Source organism: Erythrolamprus reginae, chromosome 13, assembly GCF_031021105.1.
Source record: "Erythrolamprus reginae isolate rEryReg1 chromosome 13, rEryReg1.hap1, whole genome shotgun sequence".
In the NCBI taxonomy this organism is placed as follows: domain Eukaryota; kingdom Metazoa; phylum Chordata; class Lepidosauria; order Squamata; family Dipsadidae; genus Erythrolamprus; species Erythrolamprus reginae.
The window spans coordinates 5,990,288-6,008,699 of record NC_091962.1 but is presented as its reverse complement, the minus strand read 5'-3'; the positions used below and the strand labels follow the sequence as shown (position 1 = coordinate 6,008,699).

Below are 18,412 nucleotides of genomic sequence, written 5' to 3'. Positions count from 1 at the left end.
CCCTGAAGAAAATATGATAATTGTTTATTACAGTCCCAGTGTATGATTTTGTCAAGTAGGGGCTGTAAATAAATACTGAGGTCTTACTGAGGAGTATAGTTTACAATTGAGTAGCACATGTGCAATGTCTTCTATTTCTGGTGCACCGCAAATGCATGTTCTCTCAAAATATGGTACTTGGTGGAATCAAAACCCACCTTTGTCATCAGGCATGGGGGAATTGAATCATCTCCCCCTAGGCATGTTTAATTTATACATGGTATGCTTGTGTGTGTGTCTGTTAGTATATGGTTTTTTTTTTAAAGCTTTAAATATTTTAACTGATTGGATTATTTATGATTTGTACTACTTGCTGTGAGCCGCCCCGAGTCTTCGGAGAGGGGCGGCATACAAATCCAAATAATAAATAAAAATAAATAAAAATAAATTTGACCATAGAATCTAACTGCTCAAATCTTGCCCTAGTGAGTGCTGTTCTATGGTATTGGGTCAGACCCATTGTCAGGTATTTTTCTAGTTGAAAGGCTGTTTTGTTTTTGGCTAACCATTTCAGTGACCTGCACTTGACTTAGCAAATGCCTCAATATCAGTTTGTGCATTAACATCTAAAACTCTTTGTTTAAATATTGCCTTGGCCTGATGTCCGGCTGAAAGCAGGTGTTGCATTGAGAAACCGAAATATAGGGTGGTTTGAGGAAGTTGGTTGACCCATGTAGTGGGTTTGGGTGTGCCCATCTGTTCTTCTAAGCACATTTTTGGGAGTCTGTCAGGTTCCATTGGGAGAATCCTCCACCAATAGCTGAAGACTCTAATAACTGTTAAACTGTAGATGGAGTGGATGCCAGTTTCAGCTCTTATTGCTGCTGCGGATGTATTTCTGTCGGTCCCCAAGATGGTTCTTAAAAAGTATGCTTGGTCTCAAGGTTGAATCAACTTTCCATCCTTCTGTGGTTGGTAAAATGAGAACCCAGATTACAGGGAGCAAGAGGCTGACTGTAAACTTCTTAGATGGGGCTGTAAAGTAATGTAGTGTATAAGTGCTATTGCTATTATCATAGTAAAAATGCATTCATCATAAAACATTAGATACAAATGTATGTAAATGTAGTCTAAGATGTCTCATGCCTAGGATGACCCGATCCTTCATAATTTCCTCCGGATTTATGAATTTTATTTATTTATTTATTATTTGGATTTGTATGCCGCCCCTCTCCGAAGACTCGGTTGCATTTGGTTGCAATTTCCCGGAGTTTAGCAACAAAGTTGTTGATTGATTCACCATTGTGTTGGCGTCAATGGTAAAATTAATTTCTGCTGACCGTCAGAGTTGCTGCAGGAGCGTTGTCCAGGAGATTGACTCAATGTCTGTCAGTGTCAACAGGGTTTGACCCATTTTATAAAATTTTGGCCTGCAATAGATCAGGAAGAGATCCCTCTTCCTGTTGTCTGGTGAATCTTGGAGATTTTTGACTTCCAGAAAAATGCGAAAACGGCTCATGTATGTTGTCCCTTCCTTTGTCCTCGGGTCAAAGATTGCTGTGCTGGAGAGTTTGAGTAGCCATCTTCAATTTGAGATGATTAGCTACAGAAGTCAAGCTATTGAGCTATAAAATATCTTTGCTATTCAACATGTAACTGTCTACATCTTTTAAAAAATACCGCAAACAGCTATGGTTTCTCTATTTCCATTGCAACAGATTAACACATTGTTTGTTTATTATTGAATTTGGTATTGTTTATGGAGATGCTCAACCATCCAGATCATCATCATCATTTATTAGATTTGTATGCCGCCCCTCTCCGGAGATTCGGAGTGGCTCATGATTGTCCCAAAGGTGCTTTTCCAAAAGACAATTGGACTTGTTTTTTTGTTTTTCCTTGAAAATGTTTTGCTTCTTATCTAAGAAACTTCCGTCGGTGCTGAATTTGATATTCTTCTCCATAAAGCATTCAACGCTACTGCTCATAATAGTTGTTGTTGGTTCATTTTGATATGTATGAAACAGAGCTAGTAAATTTAGAACAGAATCCCAACCACCGGTTAGGTCCCACAAAGTTGGCCTTCTCCGGGTCCCGTCGACTAAACAATGTCGTTTGGCAGGACCCAGGAGAAGAGCCTTCTCTGTGGCGGCCCCGACCCTCTGGAACCAGCTCCCCCCGGAGATTAGAACTGCCCCCACCCTCCTTGCCTTTCGTAAAGTTCTTAAGACCCATCTCTGCCGTCAGGCATGGGGGAACTGAGACATCTCCCCCGGGCCGATACAGTTTATACATGGTATGTTTGTGTGTATGTTTGCTTTTAATAATGAGGTTTTTAGCGTTTTTTATTAGATTTGTTCTTACATTGTTCTTGTTATTGTTGTGAGCCGCCCCGAGTCTGCGGAGAGGGGCGGCATGCAAATCTAATTAATAATAATAATAATAATAATAATAATAATAATAATAATAATAATCATGTGTTTAAGGAATATAATAACCAGTTGTTTTTCAAAATAAGTTTCTACAATCCATGCTCAAATCTTTAACGAAACAGCAAGCAAAGCTTCTGAAATATTTGTCTTTGCTACTAAATTTTTGAACAAGGAAGCTTTGTGCAAGAAATGTCTTTATTTTTTATTTATTATATTTTCATGTGCCTTTTCCTTCTTTTTTTTTTCTCAGAATGCTCGTTGAACAAGCAGATTTCAGAGTAGGACTGAGGTCTCTACTGGTAAGTCCTGAAATAACATCCCGAAAAGGATGATGGGTAAAATGGGAAGGCTTATGTAAATATTGCACCAATAGCTGTCAGAAGACGCACACAGGCAATCAGGAAATGAGTGTTGCTAACAAAATTTGCAATTTTTACACTTAAACATCACAGTAGAAGGCTGCTAACTTAGGCAGTAGAAATAGGCAGATTGTCGGAATGTAACAGATGATATGGCAAAGCAGTGCTGATTCTGATATGATCAGAAATACATTCTTGAAGGAATCTGCTCGTCATTATCTGACGTTTCCTAGGAAAGAATGCCCTAGGAAGCTGCTGCACAGGGAAGGTATCGCTTCTCGGCCTTTTGGCTAAGATCAAGTGTAGTATCTGTTCTTATCAGTTTAATATCTGATATGTCCTCTATTTGAGGACTACATATTAAATGGATTTTTGGATCTGGGAGATGGAACAGGGGCTTGCTCCGTCCACTCCAAGCATCAGCCTGGTATTGCAGTACCTCCAGGAATGGTGCACCTCCCTCTGGGAGGAATTTCACTGGTTAAAAAATAGATGAAATAATATGATTTTTCTCCTACTTTCAAACATATGGTCTATGTCAGTGTTTTTCAACCAGTGTGCCGCGCAAGACAGGGTCAGGTGTGCCGCGAAGCTCAGAGAGAGAAGGAAAGCAAGAGAGAGAGAAAGAAAGAGAAAGAAAGCAAGAGAGAAAGAGAGAAAGAGAACAAGAGAAAGAAAGCAAGAGAGAGAGAGAAAGAGAGGGAGGGAAGGAGAGAGAGAGAAAGACATAGAGGGAGGGAAGGAGGGAGAAAAAGAGCAAAAAAGAGAGGAAGGAAGGAAGAGAAAGAAAGAGGGATGGAGAGAGAGAAAGAAAGAGGAAGGAAGGGAGAGAGAGAGAATTGTTTTGTCCAAACTTTTTTTAGCCCCCCCCCCCCCCGCCCCGCTCAATGTGCCCCAGGGTTTCGTAAATGTAAAAAATGTGCTGTGGCTCAAAAAAGGTTGAAAATCACTGGTCTATGTTACAAAGTTGGAGTTTTGGATAGCAAAAATGTTCCCTAAGACTTCTCCACTATGTTGGAAATGTAAGAAGGAAATAGGGTCCTATTATCATCAATGGTGGACATGTAGTAAAGTTAAGCTTTATTGGAGAATGATAGAAAGAGTAATAAAAGAAATAGTAAAACAGGAGATAGAAATAACCCCGGAATTTTATTTACTGGGTATATCTAATCAGAAATATAAGAAAGAAATTTTACATCTAGTTATTCATATTTTGACCGCGGCCAGGATAATGTATGCGCAAAATTGGAAAGGGGAAAATATCCCCAAAGAAGAGGAAGTTATTAAGAAAATATTAGATTGCGCTGAAATGGATATGATGACAAGACGTTTAAAAGATCAAGAAGAAACAGAATATTTTGAGATATGGAACAAAGTGTATATATGGATAAACAAGAAGAAATATTAAAATAATAAATAAATAAATAAATAAGAGAATTGCATTAGCAGTGATATGATTTAAGAGTTATGTTAGAATTAGCATTGATACGATTTAAGAGTTATGTTAGAATTAGTTTATGTATGAAAATTTATTATATAAGGTAAAACAAATTTCTTCTTTTCATTTAAAGTAATAAGTTGAATTTAAGTATTTTTTGAATGTATTCTTTTTTCTGTATTGAAATTTTACTTCTAGAATAAGCGGGGAAGATACAATCCCATTTTTATGTTAAATGTATGTTTGTCACTTTTGTCTATTTTAAGAAAATTAATAAAAATATATTGGGGGGGGGGGGAAACAAAGTTGGAGATTTGGTTTTATACCCTGAAGCTGTGTGTTTGCATAATTTTGCCCACAAAAGCTGCACACACACTTCCAGGAAGTTCCTCAGAGACAACATTGACCCTTTAAAAGCTTCTACTTACAAACTTTTCTACTTGGTAGAAAAACCTGGTCATGGAATGAATTAAGTTCGTAAGTAGAGGTACCATTGTATTTATTTATTTATTTATTTATTGGATTTGTATGCCGCCCCTCTCCAGAGACTCGGGGCGGCTAACAGCGACAATAAAACAGTGTACAATAGTAATTTGGTATTGATGATTAAAAATCAATTAATATAAAAACCAAACATACATACATACATACTATTGCTATGTGTGTTGGTACAGGAACTTGAAAAAGAGATAAGATGCTGTAGAAATAGGATTTAAAGCAACAGATTAAAATGCTTTGCCTACTTTTAGTTTACTTTGACGCATTAAATTAGAACCTGACTTTCCCCCCCCCCCCCCTCCTAGGCATTCAAGTAGCTTTCCAAAGCCCTTTCTCACGGATCCTAAGAATAACTCCTGTTTAACGGGAGCAGCCTGGGAATGAACCATGACTGCATTGAGTTATGCAAATGTTGGTGAAATGCAAAGAAGCCGAGAGCTCTTGGAATCCAAACCAAACCTGCGTCCATGTTATCCCAAATAAAATAAGGTCAGTCTTGAAAACCTTTTCCTCTCCTCCTGAAATGACCTTTCAACTCTTCTGACACATTTGAAAGCTTATTTAAAGGGGGATTCCAAACATGTGGCTACCCAAGAGATGCGGCAAACCTATCACCTTTTAAAGTGCGGGGTGGTGGTGGTGGTTTCTTGTGGCATCTAGTTTTAATATGGGGGAACCCCACATAGACCTGGTGAACTAGACACTTGAATGAACATGTGCAGACTCGGGGCGGCTAGCAACAACGATAAAAACAGCATGTGGCAATCCAATTTAATAAAACAACTAAAAACCCTTATAATAAAATCAAACATACACGCAAACATACCATGCATAACTTGTAATAGCCTAGGGGGAAGGAATATCTCAACTCCCCCATGCCTGGCAGCATAAATGAGTCTTGAGTAGTTTACGAAAGACAGGGAGGGTGGGGGCAGTTCTAATCTCCGGGGGGGAGTTGGTTCCAGAGGGCCGGGGCCGCCACGGAGAAGGCTCTTCCCCTGGGCCCCGCCAGACGACATTGTTTAGTCGACGGGACCCAGAGAAGGCCAACTCTGTGGGACCTTATCGGTCGCTGGGATTCGTGCGGTAGCAGGTTTTATCTGTTATTTATCATTTTATCCTACAACTTCTGATTGTGCATTCGCTAAGTGTTTTTATTTGTTTTGGTCCTATGACTGTAATAATAAATGTTATTTTATTTTATTTTATTTTATTTATTGGATTTGTATGCCGCCCCTCTCCACAGACTCGGGGCGGCTAACAACAATGATAAAAACAGCATGTGGCAATCCAATGAATAAAACAACTAAAAACCCTTATAATAAAACCAAACATACACACAAACATACCATGCATAACTTGTAATGGCCTAGGGGGAAGGAATATCTCAACTCCCCTATGCCTGGCAGCATAAATGAGTCCTGAGTAGTTTACGAAAGGCAGGGAGGGTGGGGGCAGTTCTAATCTCCGGGGGGAGTTGGTTCCAGAGGGCCGGGGCCGCCACAGAGAAGGCTCTTCCCCTAACGACATTGTTTAGTCGACGGGACCCGGAGAAGGCCAACTCTGTGGGACCTTATCGGCCGCTGGGATTCGTGCGGTAGCAGGCGGTTCCGGAGGTAATCTGGTCCCATGCCATGTAGGGCTTTAAAGGTCATGACCAACGCTTTTTCCCTCTTTTGCTGTACTGAAAATGGGAAATTTCCTCCCTGAGCAGAGATTCTTGCTCTAAGGGGAGTCCTCCTGCATCTGGCATGGGTTTTATGGGAGAGACATTCAGCCCACTGGAGCAATTTCTTTTTTAAGAGCTTGCGGCTTTGCTTTAAAGCGGGGTGGGGGTGGGGGGTATACTTGGCCTCCCAACAGTTGTCTTCACCACCCCTATCTGGTTGGTAGGAACACTTGTGCTGTCCCCTCCCCGTGGCCTTTTTAAGATGGAACCTGATCTCCCTTCCCGGGGCTGATAATACTTATTGAGGACCGGTCACGTGGATTGGTTTTGACAGGTGCAGCTGCAAAGCAGGCGGACGCACAGCCTGGAAGGACTTGGGGGGATCTTTGACCTCTAAGGGGAGCCGAGAGGGGAGCAAAGCAGAAGAGGAGACCGGGGGGAAAAAACCGTGTAAATTGTAAGGGAGAGAAAAGGGTTTCGTAGAACCAAGGCAACATGACGATGCAGATGGAAACACACATGCAATACAACCATAGCTACATGGTGACCGAAGACTATATGGCACAGGAGGAAGACTGGGACCGGGACTTACTGCTTGACCCAGCCTGGGAAAAGCAACAGCGAAAGGTAGGAGGCCAGTTAGAGAGAGAAAACAGCAGATCCAAGATGTACGGATCGGGTTCCAGGCCCAAGGGTCTTTCTGAGTGGACCGTCTCCAGGATAGCCGCTGGGCCATGAGCCGGCTTGGCTGCGTCTCTAATCCCTTGCTTCTTATTTATTTATTTATTTATTTTGTCCAATGCACAATACATATCGAAGAGGATAGACATGAGTTATTATACATAAAGAAAGGATATAAAAGTCCAATACACAATGAGGGTTTTAGTGGGTATATATCAATATACACATAGTAAAATACATGATGAAGGTTATAGAGGAGATATTCATAGTAAAATATATCTATGAAAGAATAGAAAAGAAGGTACAGTATAGGAATAGAACATATCAATGAAAGAATAGAAGAAGAGATATAGGAATAGAGGAAAGGTATATAGGAGATATAGGAGAGCAATAGGACAGGGGACGGAACGCACTCTAATGCACTTGTACTCGCCCCTTACTGACCTCTTAGGAATCTGGATAGGTCAACCGTAGATAATCTAAGGGTAAAGTGTTGGGGGTTTGGGGATGACACTATGGAGTCCGGTAATGAGTTCCAAGCCTCGACAACTCGGCTACTGAAGTCCTATTTTTTACAGTCAAGTTTGGAGCGGTTAATATTAAGTTTAAATCTCTTGTGTGCTCTGGTGTTGTTGTGGTTGAAGCTGAAGTAGTCGCCGACAGGCAGGACGTTGCAGCATATGATCTTGTGGGCAATACTTAGATCTTGTTTAAGGCGTCTTAGTTCTAAACTTTCTAGGCCCAGGATTGAAAGTCTAGTCTCATAGGGTATTCTGTTTCGAGTGGAGGAGTGAAGGTTCTGTTGGTTTTATCGACAAAAACCCGCATTTATTTCCAGTGGCAGCAATCATAAATACCAGGGAGCAATTCTGGGGGGCGCCTCTGACTTCCTGGAAGGAGGGAGCAAATCCCTTGAGTTGGCCGCAGTGGAAATTTGCTGAGTGGAAAAACAGATAAACACTCCTGAAACCATGGAGGCTGAGTTCTGAGGTCATGCCGGCTTACTGGACATTTGCAGAATGGGGGAAAAGGCTTGTACAGTATTGATTTTTTTTAAAAAAATAACCTGATGGTGGAGTTGGTGATGGAGTTAAATTAACCTGACGGTGGAATCAGTGTCAGAATTAAGCTAATTGTTTTGGGAATTGCCTGCATTTTTCTGATCTGAAATAAATATTTAGCTGCGGTGGCACAGTAGTTAGAGTGCAGCATTGCAGGCTACTTCTTCTGATGCGGATGGCCTGCAATTTGGTAGTTCAAGTCCCACCGACTCAGCCTTCCATCCTTCCGCGGTGGGTAAAATGAGGACCCAGATTGTTGGGGGCAAGAGGCTGACTCTATAAAGCCACTTAGGGAGGATTGTAAAAGCACTGTAAAGCAGTATATAAGTCTCTTTGCTATTGCTATTACATAGAGTTAGCCACTACCCTAGAGCAGTGATTTTCAACCTTTTTTGAGCCGCGGCACATTTTTTACATTTACAAAATCCTGGGCCACACCACCAACCAAAATGACACCTTAAGACACTCTCCTCTCTTTTTCCATCCCTGTCTCCTCCCCACCCTTGTGTGTGTGTGTGTGCGTGTGTATACACTCTTGAACCATTTCCAAAAACAGTTGAGGGCTGGGTTTTTTTTCTCTCTCTTGTTCCTTTGGGTGGTTTTTATCATATGCTTTAAATCAAGAGTCACTTCTCTCTCTCTCTCTTTTGTTTCTCTCTCTTTCCTCTCATTCTCTGTCTCAAATCATTTTCTCATTTCTCTTTTTTCCTCCCCTTTTTGCTCATTTCTCTCTCTCCCGTCCTCTCCTTTTCTCTCTCTCTCTCTTGCTTTCTTTCTCTCTCACTCTTTCTTTCTCTTTCTTTCTCTCTTTTCTTTCTCTCTCTCTCTCTCTCTCTCTCACTCTCTCTCTCTCAGCAAAAAGTTGCGAGACCAGAACCTGAGCTTCCTTCTTCGCGGCACACCTGACCATGTCTCGCGGCACACTAGTGTGCCACGGCACACTGGTTGAAAAACACTGCCCTAGAGAAACCAAGGCATCTTGCCCCTATATTCTAGGAGTGGGGACACACATCTTCTAAGGGCCAGCTGCCATCTCCGTACATCAGATACCGTTGCCTGCAGCTGTCACCTCCCATCAGCCAGACCCACATCCCACACAAGACCGGCCATGAGTGACATTTTGGGCACCGTACGTCAGGCAAGATTCAAAGTAATACTGGTGGACAGAAGGGGTGTGCGGAGACGAAGGAGAGAGCACATATGTCAGCAGAGTGGAATCTGCCGAGGGCCGGAGGAGCAATGCTTGGAATGACAGAGACCCAAGAGAGAAGGAAAAGAACCAACTAAATATATCTTTTTGCGGCAGTTGGGAACTCGCCCTAGTGCAGCTTGGTTAAAATATTATCACATATGGGCCGTATCCTAATCGCAGGCTTTCAGAGATGGCCCTAACCTCTTCCCCCAACATAATGCCGCACAAATCCCAGCGACCGGTTAGGTCCCACAGAGTTGGCCTCCTCCGGGTCCCGTCGACTAAACAATGTCGTTTGGCGGGACCCAGGGGAAGAGCCTTCTCTGTGGCGGCCCCCGACCCTCTGGAACCAGCTCCCCCCGGAGATTAGACCTTCCCCCACCCTCCTTGCCTTTCGTAAAGTTCTTAAGACCCATCTCTGCCGTCAGGCATGGGGGAACTGACACATCTCCCCCGGGCCTATACAGTTTATACATGGAATGTGTGTGTGTGTTTGTTTGCTTTTAATAATGGGGTTTTTAGTGTTTTTTTAAATTATTAGATTTGTTCTTACCTTGTTCTTGTTATTGTTGTGAGCCGCCCCGAGTCTACGGAGAGGGGCGGCATACAAATCTAATAAATAAAATAAATAAATGCGGGCTTGTATGCCAAAAACACTTCCCTTCGTAATGAAGCAGTCATTTGCAAACACGCCAGAATATCTAATCGCAGGGGGATCAGCATTGTTCTCATTAGCAGGTGGAAGGACTAGAAACAATGGAATGAAACTGCAGGGGAGTAGATTTAGATGAGATATCAGAAAAAAAATTCTAACAGTAAGGGTGATAAGCCGGTGGAACAGTTTGCCACAGGAGGGGGTGGGCTCGCCTTCACTGGAGGTCTTCAAACAGAGACTGGACAGTCATCTTTCTGGGTTGGTTTAATGAATGCTGCCTTGAGCAGGGGGTTGGACCCGATGACCCTGGAGGCAGTGTTCCCTCTAATTTTTTTGGGGGGTGGGCGGAAAAGTATAGTGTCTGAGCGGCAGTCCCTTCGGGACTGGGCGGCACAGAAATAATAAATAAACAAACAAATAAAAAACCCACCCTGTTTTGCCCCAGATAATTTCAAAATAAAATACTGTACTGTGTGTCTATAACAGTGAGCTCATAATAGGGCAACTCTATCAATATCAAAATGCCACTTAAATAGTTGAGCTAGTTTCAAACTAGATTTTGATTTTCTTTCTCTCTTCCTTACTCCCATTCTTTTTCTTTCTCTTTTCCTTCCTCTCTTTTTTCTGTCTGTTTCTCTCTCTTCCTCTCTCTCTCCTTCCCTCTCACTCTTTCCCTCTCGGCTTCTGAGCAGGTTTGGAAAACTCTGAGTTGATGATGATTTTTTAAGTGAGCGATTGCTCACTGCTCAGCTTAGAGGGAACTATGCCTGGAGGTCCCTTCCAACTCTATGATTCTATAGTAGAATAGGACTCAGAACTCTATGTACTGTACTTGCATTTAAAATAAAGAAAAGAAAACACAGTGTCTGCTTTGAGGTTTTCAAGTTCTGGCATTTGGGAGCATATGGGACTGTGAGGAGAAGGAATTCACCAACTCCATCCTTATTTTAGTTCAATCATGACCTCTTCTAAGGATAGCAATGGGGAGCATTATAAAAAAAATCAGCCTCCTGTCATTCACGCATGCATCAATTTTTGCTTTCTGTGCAACTCTTAGCTCTGCACTCCTCTTGGCTACATCTATCATTTGTGGAGCCCTTGTAAGAGTTGCAACTCTGAGACATTCCTCTGAATTCTTGCCTCTGAAAATTTACATGTTGCAAGGAATCCCCTTAAGCAAAGGTAGTTTTCAGAAAGTTATTAATCTTTTCCCAAAGCACTTTTTCCCCCCTGACACATGGCCTTTCTTTGTAGGGCAAAGCGTATGTGCCAGTTTTGAGTTGTGCTCTCGAATCTAGATTTAGATTTAGAAAAGGTCTCCTTTTATCTACTATCTCTTAGCCTCAGTTATAGAAGGCCTTACTAGACAGGCCATTTTGAGGACAGTTCTTTATAAGTAGTTGAACTTGTACTTTACATGAAAAAGATCGGTCCTGGTTCAGCCCTTAGTATTTGATCAATTAGTTTATGAGCCCTTTTATCATCAAATATTATCTGCAGATAATATTATATGGAGAAAGATATACAATATTCTGTGAATGTAACCTTTTTATTCTGCAACTGCTTATGTACTTTTAGGCAGGGAACTGGAAATAAGTAGCATCTTCTATGGAATATAGATGAGGAAATTATCTCTGAGTTATAATAAAAAAATTCAGAAGAATAGAATAGAATTTTATTGGCCAAGTGTGATTGGACACACAAGGAATTTGTCTTGGTGCAGATGCTCTCAGCGTACATAAAATAAAATATACATTTGTCAAGAATCATGCGGTACAACACTTAATGATCGTCATAGGGGTCAAATAAGCAATGAAGAAGCAATATTAATAAAAACCTTAGGATATAAGCAACAAGTTACAGTCATACAGTCAACATGGGAGGAAATGGGTGATAGGAATGATGAGAAAAACTAGTAGTAGTGCAGATTTAGTAGAAAGGAAAATGGTAGAACCTTTTCTCAGTGACACGTTTTATTGACAGCCATATGTTTTTGTGAGCTGCAGTTCCCTCCATCAGCTCACAAAATATTCTGGTTTTTAAATAAAACCTATTAATTGGGAAAGGAGCTACCGGACATGTTCTGATTTATTTATTTTTTTGCCACTATAGATTAGATCAGCCGAGTTTTGATATTTCATGCTATTTGGCTCCGAGGAAGATTCTTGCTTTTTTTGTCCTTATATTTTCTAAATTGGTTTTCTAATTTTGAGGACAGTTCTTTATAAGTAGTTGAACTTGTACTTTACATGAAAAAGATCGGTCCTGGTTCAGCCCTTAGTATTTGATCAATTAGTTTATAAGCCCTTTTATAGATAAATCCACAGTAACTGAATCTAAACATGCCTGGGATAAACATATATCCATCCTAAGATAAAATACAGAAAATAGTATAAGGGCAGACTAGATGGACCAGGAGGTCTTTTTCTGCCGTCAGACTTCTATGTTTCTATGTTTTATCATCAAACATTTGAATTTGTAGTCAAGTAGGGAATTTTGGTGTTATTAAGATGGGGTGGCAACCTGATTCAGCACATGGTATTTTTACGCTGTCAGTTAAGCAGACAGTAAGTTTTAAAACGATATTTTGCTGGTATTCTCATGCCAATAATCAAACTTTGCTGTATAAGTCCTTCACTCTGCAATGCAGATTGAGCTGACCTGATAGTTAAATTATGGCCATTTCCTTATGTATTTCATTGATTTGGTCTCTCAAATGCACACCAGCATTCCTCACCAACCTTTTCAGATAAATAATGGTTCTGAGTCAAAGTATATATTGGATCTAATTCACCTTCCTAGCTGGGTACTTTGAGATGCCATCAACATAATACCTGAAGAAAGGACAAGTTGAGTTATTATCAGGGATCCCCTTTGGGCTCTGTAGTCAAAAGGATCTCTCCACCTGTTTACTTAGGGGTCGGATCACGGGGAAGAACCAGAAGAGCATCTAAGATTGCATCACAATGTGCCTGATCTTTTAGGACAAGTTGTTACTGAGGCCTAGAAGGCCGATTCTGGGAAAGAGCTACATTCATCGGCTTTGATTCAAGATTGCTTAAGAACTTCCCCTACTCTCTTGCTTCATTGAACAAACTTGTATGTTTACGGAGATTCTCACTCACGCAGATAATGGTTGTCCCAAAAGTGCTTTTCCAAAAGGTGGTTAGGTATTGTTTGAAGGTATTTTTTTTTTCTTGAAAACGTTTGGCTTCTTGTCCAAGAAACATCTTCAGTTCTGAGAAGTGAAATGTTTTAAAGAAAAATCCTTTGGGACAATAAACTTGTATCTTCTGGGGTTTTTTTTTTTTAATGCAATAAATATAGGTGATGGGATCTTTCAAAGAAGCAAATTGTACAAGCTTCTAGCTGGATTGTGTTTTTATAACCACGAAAGTTTCCAGTCTATTGTTGTTGGGTACACAAAAAAATCCTTTTTATTATTTTTGCAATGTCTGGTTCCAAAGCTGGTTGAGATGGTATATGCTGGATCAAGTAGACTCACCCACAAAACTACACTTTCTTTGACACCTTATATCTATTTGCTCTTCTTCATTCAGTTTTACATTCTTGTTTATCTAAGGAAGCGTCAACTGCTGTTGAGGGGCGGCATACAAATCTAAGTAATAAATAAATAAAAACCACCATGGTTCATCTCGAGATCATCTCGGGATCTCTGGAGGGATCAGATTAAAGAAGGATGGCCTACATAATTTTAGAAACATAGAAACATATAAGACTGACGGCAGAAAAAGACCTCATGGTCCATCTAGTCTGCCCTTATACTATTTCCTGTATTTTATCTTACAATGGATATATTTTCATCCCATTGATGGAGGAGTGGAGTGGTATAGAATAGAATAGAATAGTTGGAAGGGACCTTTGAGGTCTTCTACTTCAACCCCCTGATTAGGCAGGAAACCCTATACCATTTCAGACAAATAATTATCCAACAATTAAAAACTTCCAGTGTTAGAGCATTTACAACTTCAGGAGGCCAGTTGTTCCACTGATTAATTGTTCTAACTGTCAGGAAATTTCTCCTTCCTTCTAAGTGGCTACTCTCCTTTATTAGTTTCCATCCATTGCTTTTTGCCCTACCCTCAGGGGCTTCGGAAAATAAGTTGATAAGTTGATAAGAAAAGCAACATCTTTATGAAGAAGACAGAGACCAAAGCCTATTTTTTCCTATTCCAAAATCTGAAAGGTTACATTTTTTTAAACGTCATCTAAGGGCTTATGAAAATAACAATGCAGTTCCATGTCTACTTCCTTCAACCTGAATCCCCTATGTCAAACAAAAAGTTTATCAGCACTTGTGTATGACTGTTGCACCTTATATGGATAGCCCTTGACTTACAACATCAATTAATGACCGTTTGAAGTTCCTACAGTGACTTACATAGTACTTACTTTAAAAAGTTATTTGCAATCTGTTCTCAAACTTACACTATCAGTGGCCACCTGATCCATTTAGATGCTTGGCAACTGATGGATTGCTGTGTCCCGAGGTCGTGTGATTGCATTTTGTGATTATTTGCCATTTTCTAGCCAAAAAAAAAAAAAAAGGCAAAATAGATTTGCACTAATAACCATGTGATTTGCTTAACCACTACATGGTTAGCTTAATAACAATAGAGACTCCCTGAATGACCATCCCCAAAACAGTTATAAAATTGAGTCCACATAATGACTGCAATGACTCACGACTAAAATGCTGATCCAATTGAGGTCATAAATTGAGGACTACCCGTCCTGACTAATGAAATGTGGAACAGCCTGCCTCCAGATGTTGTGAATGTTCCAACACTGGAAATTTTTAAGAAGAGATTGGACAACCATTTGCCTGAAATGGTGTAGGGTTTCCTGCCTGAGCAGGGGGTTGGACTAGAAGACCTCTAAGGTCCCTTCCAAATATGCTCTATCCTAATTTATTTTTATTTATTTTTTATTTATTTATTCATTTGTTCAATACACAAATACATAGGAAGAAAAATAGACATGTAGTAATTTATTTATTTATTGGATTTGTATGCCGCCCCTCTCCGCAGACTCGGGGCGGCTAACAACAGTAACAAAACAGTATAATCCAATACTAAAAACAGTTAAAACCCATTATATAAAAACCAACCATACATACAGACATACCATGCATAAAATTGTAAAGGCCTAGGGGGAAAGTGTATCTCAATTCCCCCAGGCCCGGCAGCAGAGGTGGGTTTTAAGCAGCTTACGAAAGGTGGGGAGGGTGGGGGCAATTCGAATCTCTCAGGGGAGTTGCTTCCAGAGGGCCGGGGCCGCCACAGAGAAGGCTCTTCTGGGTCTCACCAAACGACATTGTTTGGTTGACGGGACCCGGAGAAGACCCACTCTTGGTCGCTGGGGTTCGTGCAGCAGAAGGCGGTCCCTGAAGTAATATATATAAGGGTAAAAGTGGACTTAGAGGAGAGGATATATGAAAGAAAGGGAATATATATGATAAGTGAGAGAAAGGAATGACTATTGGACAGGGGATGAAAGGCACACCAGTGCACTTATGCACACCCCTTACTGGCTTCTTAGGAACCTGGAGAGGTCAATCGTGGAGAGTCTAAGGGAGAAATGTTGGGGGTTAGGGGTTGACACAATTGAGTCCGGTAATAAGTTCCACGCTTCGATAACTCGATTGTTGTGAAATCATATTTTTTTACAGTCAAGTTTGGAGCGGTTCGTATTGAGTTTGAATCTGTTGCGTGCTCTTGTGTTGTTGCGGTTGAAGCTGAAGTAGTCATGGACCGGTAGGACGTTGCAGCATTTGCAAAGGTGGAGGCACCTGGATATACCAACTTCTCACCCACCCCATTTTGCTGATTGGGGATTGTTTCTTCCCTGCCGAATAACGCCTGGTCGTGTAGCTCTGAGTCCAGAAACCTATTTCCTGCTGATGCTGGAGAACTGTGGGGCTGGTTTTGCATCAGTTGGGGTATCGGGTGGCGGCTGCTGTTCCAGATGCCTTGCCCATATAAGGCAGTTTCTAAAAACTGCTCTTCGGCTCTACTGCCCTGCAAGGAGGTTAGGGATGAGCTAATGGTAGTATTTTGGAAGAGGACAGAGCTTAATTATGGTACGGGAAGGGTCTCCCTGCCTGTCCCTGAAAGATAGATGGGCCTTCAGAATGAAGGAGCTATTTAAAGAGAGTTGCCTCTCTTTTGAGCGACACAAGTACTTTATGCGTTCACTGTGTGGATAAATTAAATATATTTATTTATTTATTAGATTTGTATGCCGCCCCTCTCCGTAGACTCGGGGCGGCTCACGACACAATAAAACAGATCATGACAAATCTAATAATTTAAAATTTAAAATATTTTTTAAAAAACCATTATTAAGCAGACATACGTACAAACATACCATACATAAATTGTATCGGCCACGGGGGAGATATCTCAGTTCCCCCATGCCTGACGACAAAGGTGGGTTTTGAGGAGTTTACGAAAGGCAAGGAGGGTGGGGGCAGTTCTAATCTCTGGGGGGAGCTGGTTCCAGAGAGTTTATTTATTTATTTATTTATTTATTCATTCATTCATTCATTCATTCATTCATTCATTCATTCATTCATTTATTCATTTCTTTATTGGATTTGTATGTCGCCCCTCTCCGGAGACTCGGGGCGGCTAACAACAGTAATAAAACAATGTTCAATAATAATCCAATAAATACTAAAAATGATTAAAAAACCCATTAATATAAAAAACCAAACATACATACAGAAATACCACACATGAAATTGTAAAGGCCCAGGGGGAAAGAGCATCTCAATTCCCCCATGCCTGGCGGCAGAGGTGGGTATTAAGGAGCTTACGAAAGGCAAGGAAGGTGGGGGCAATTCTAATCTCTAGAGTTGGGGCCGCCACAGAGAAGGCTCTTCCCCTGGGGCCCGCCAAACGACATTGTTTCATCGACGGGACCCGGAGAAGGCCCACTCTGTGGGACCTAACCGGTCGCTGGGATTTGTGCGGCAGAAGGCGGTCCCGGAGATGTTCTGGTCCGATGCCATGAAGGGCTTTATAGGTCATAACCAACCCTTTGAATTGTGACCGGAAATATATATATATATGGTTGGAGTTTAGGTTGGTTGTTCAGTGTGAAAATTATCTGTTTAGCTATGGATACTACCTTAGACTTAGTATCTTCCTTGTATGGAGTCTACGGAGAGGGGCGGCATACAAATCCAATAAATAATAATAATAATAATGGGCGATTTGTATGGAGCATTCTGATGTGAAGCAGAATAGAGCAAGTTCTGCATAATGAACAACAGGACTGTGATCCCTCTTGTGAATGGAAGCTGTTCATATACATAATAACTTTTTTACTGATACCAACAAAAAGGGAAAGCCGCAATCAATTGCTATAATTGCTCAGGGAGTAGATCTCATATCCCTTCCTCAATTCTGACTAATCAGTGCTAGAATTTGGGCTGCGTGCAAGGCATCAAAATTTCTGATGCCTACATTTGCTAAATTTTAATCATACTTAATGCTTCTCAAACCTTCCTTTTTTTTTAGATTCTTGCAGTTTTGCATACAAACATGCCTGCTCAGGCCACCCACCCACAATTTCTGGCTATTCAAGCTTGAGATTGAATCTTCTGGCCCACATAAATTACAATTTAAATGCTGGTAGTAGGGGAAAAGTGAAGTGGGTGGATTTGAGAAACAGCATTTGGAAAAACTAGGATAGCAAATGTATGAACAAAATACTTCGTTAAGGAGTTTCATTGGTTATTCAAAGATGCAGCAACACCAAAATTGTTGAGAGCATCTGGCCCAGATAAGTCTTTCCCACCAAGACGTATGTTGTACAGTGTTCCCTCGATTTTCGTGGGTTCGAACTTCGTGGAACGTCTATACCACGGTTTTTCAAAAATATTAATTACACCATGGTTTTTCCCACCCGATGACGTCATATGTCATCACCAAACTTTCGTCTGCCTTTAAAAAACATTTTTAAAATAAACTTTAATAAATAAACATGGTGAGTAATAGTCTAAATGGTTGCTAAGGGAATGGGAAATTGTAATTTAGGGGTTTAAAGGGTTAAGGGAAGGCTTGGGATACTGTTCATAGCCAAAAATAGTGTATTTACTTCCGCATCTCTACTTCGCGGAAATTCGACTTTTGCGGGCGGTCTCGGAACGCATCCCCCGCGGAAATCGAGGGAACACTGTACTACAATGTTCATAATTTGAATCTTCTTGGCTGAGGATAAGGAGAGTTGTGCCCTCCCTGAAATCCATAAAGCATAAATAGGAGAAGATATAAGACTTCCTTGTTGAATGGGAGTTTAGGCTAAGTATAAGCCCTGACATTGGGGAAACCCTTATTATGTCAATTATGGAATTATGGGAATTAAGAAAAAGACTCACAGGTCCCAGAAAGAAAATACATAGACCTCTGCAAAATATAA

At 40.9% G+C, this 18,412-nt stretch overlaps 1 protein-coding gene and 1 non-coding gene across 2 annotated transcripts in view; both read left to right on the top strand.

Moving 5' to 3' along the window:
- Positions 1 to 2,684: 2,684 nt before the first annotated feature.
- Positions 2,685 to 18,412, top strand: part of ACTN3 (actinin alpha 3) — a 93,657-nt gene continuing 77,929 nt past the window's right edge. Inside the window, exons 1-2 of the mRNA XM_070766776.1 lie at positions 2,685 to 2,710; positions 5,012 to 5,195. The gene's annotated coding sequence lies outside the window, so the exon portion shown is untranslated. The remainder of the gene's footprint in view (positions 2,711 to 5,011; positions 5,196 to 18,412) is intronic.
- On the top strand, positions 3,041 to 3,231 carry LOC139175624 (U2 spliceosomal RNA). Its single transcript, XR_011560546.1, has one exon. It is a non-coding gene; the product is annotated as a U2 spliceosomal RNA (small nuclear RNA).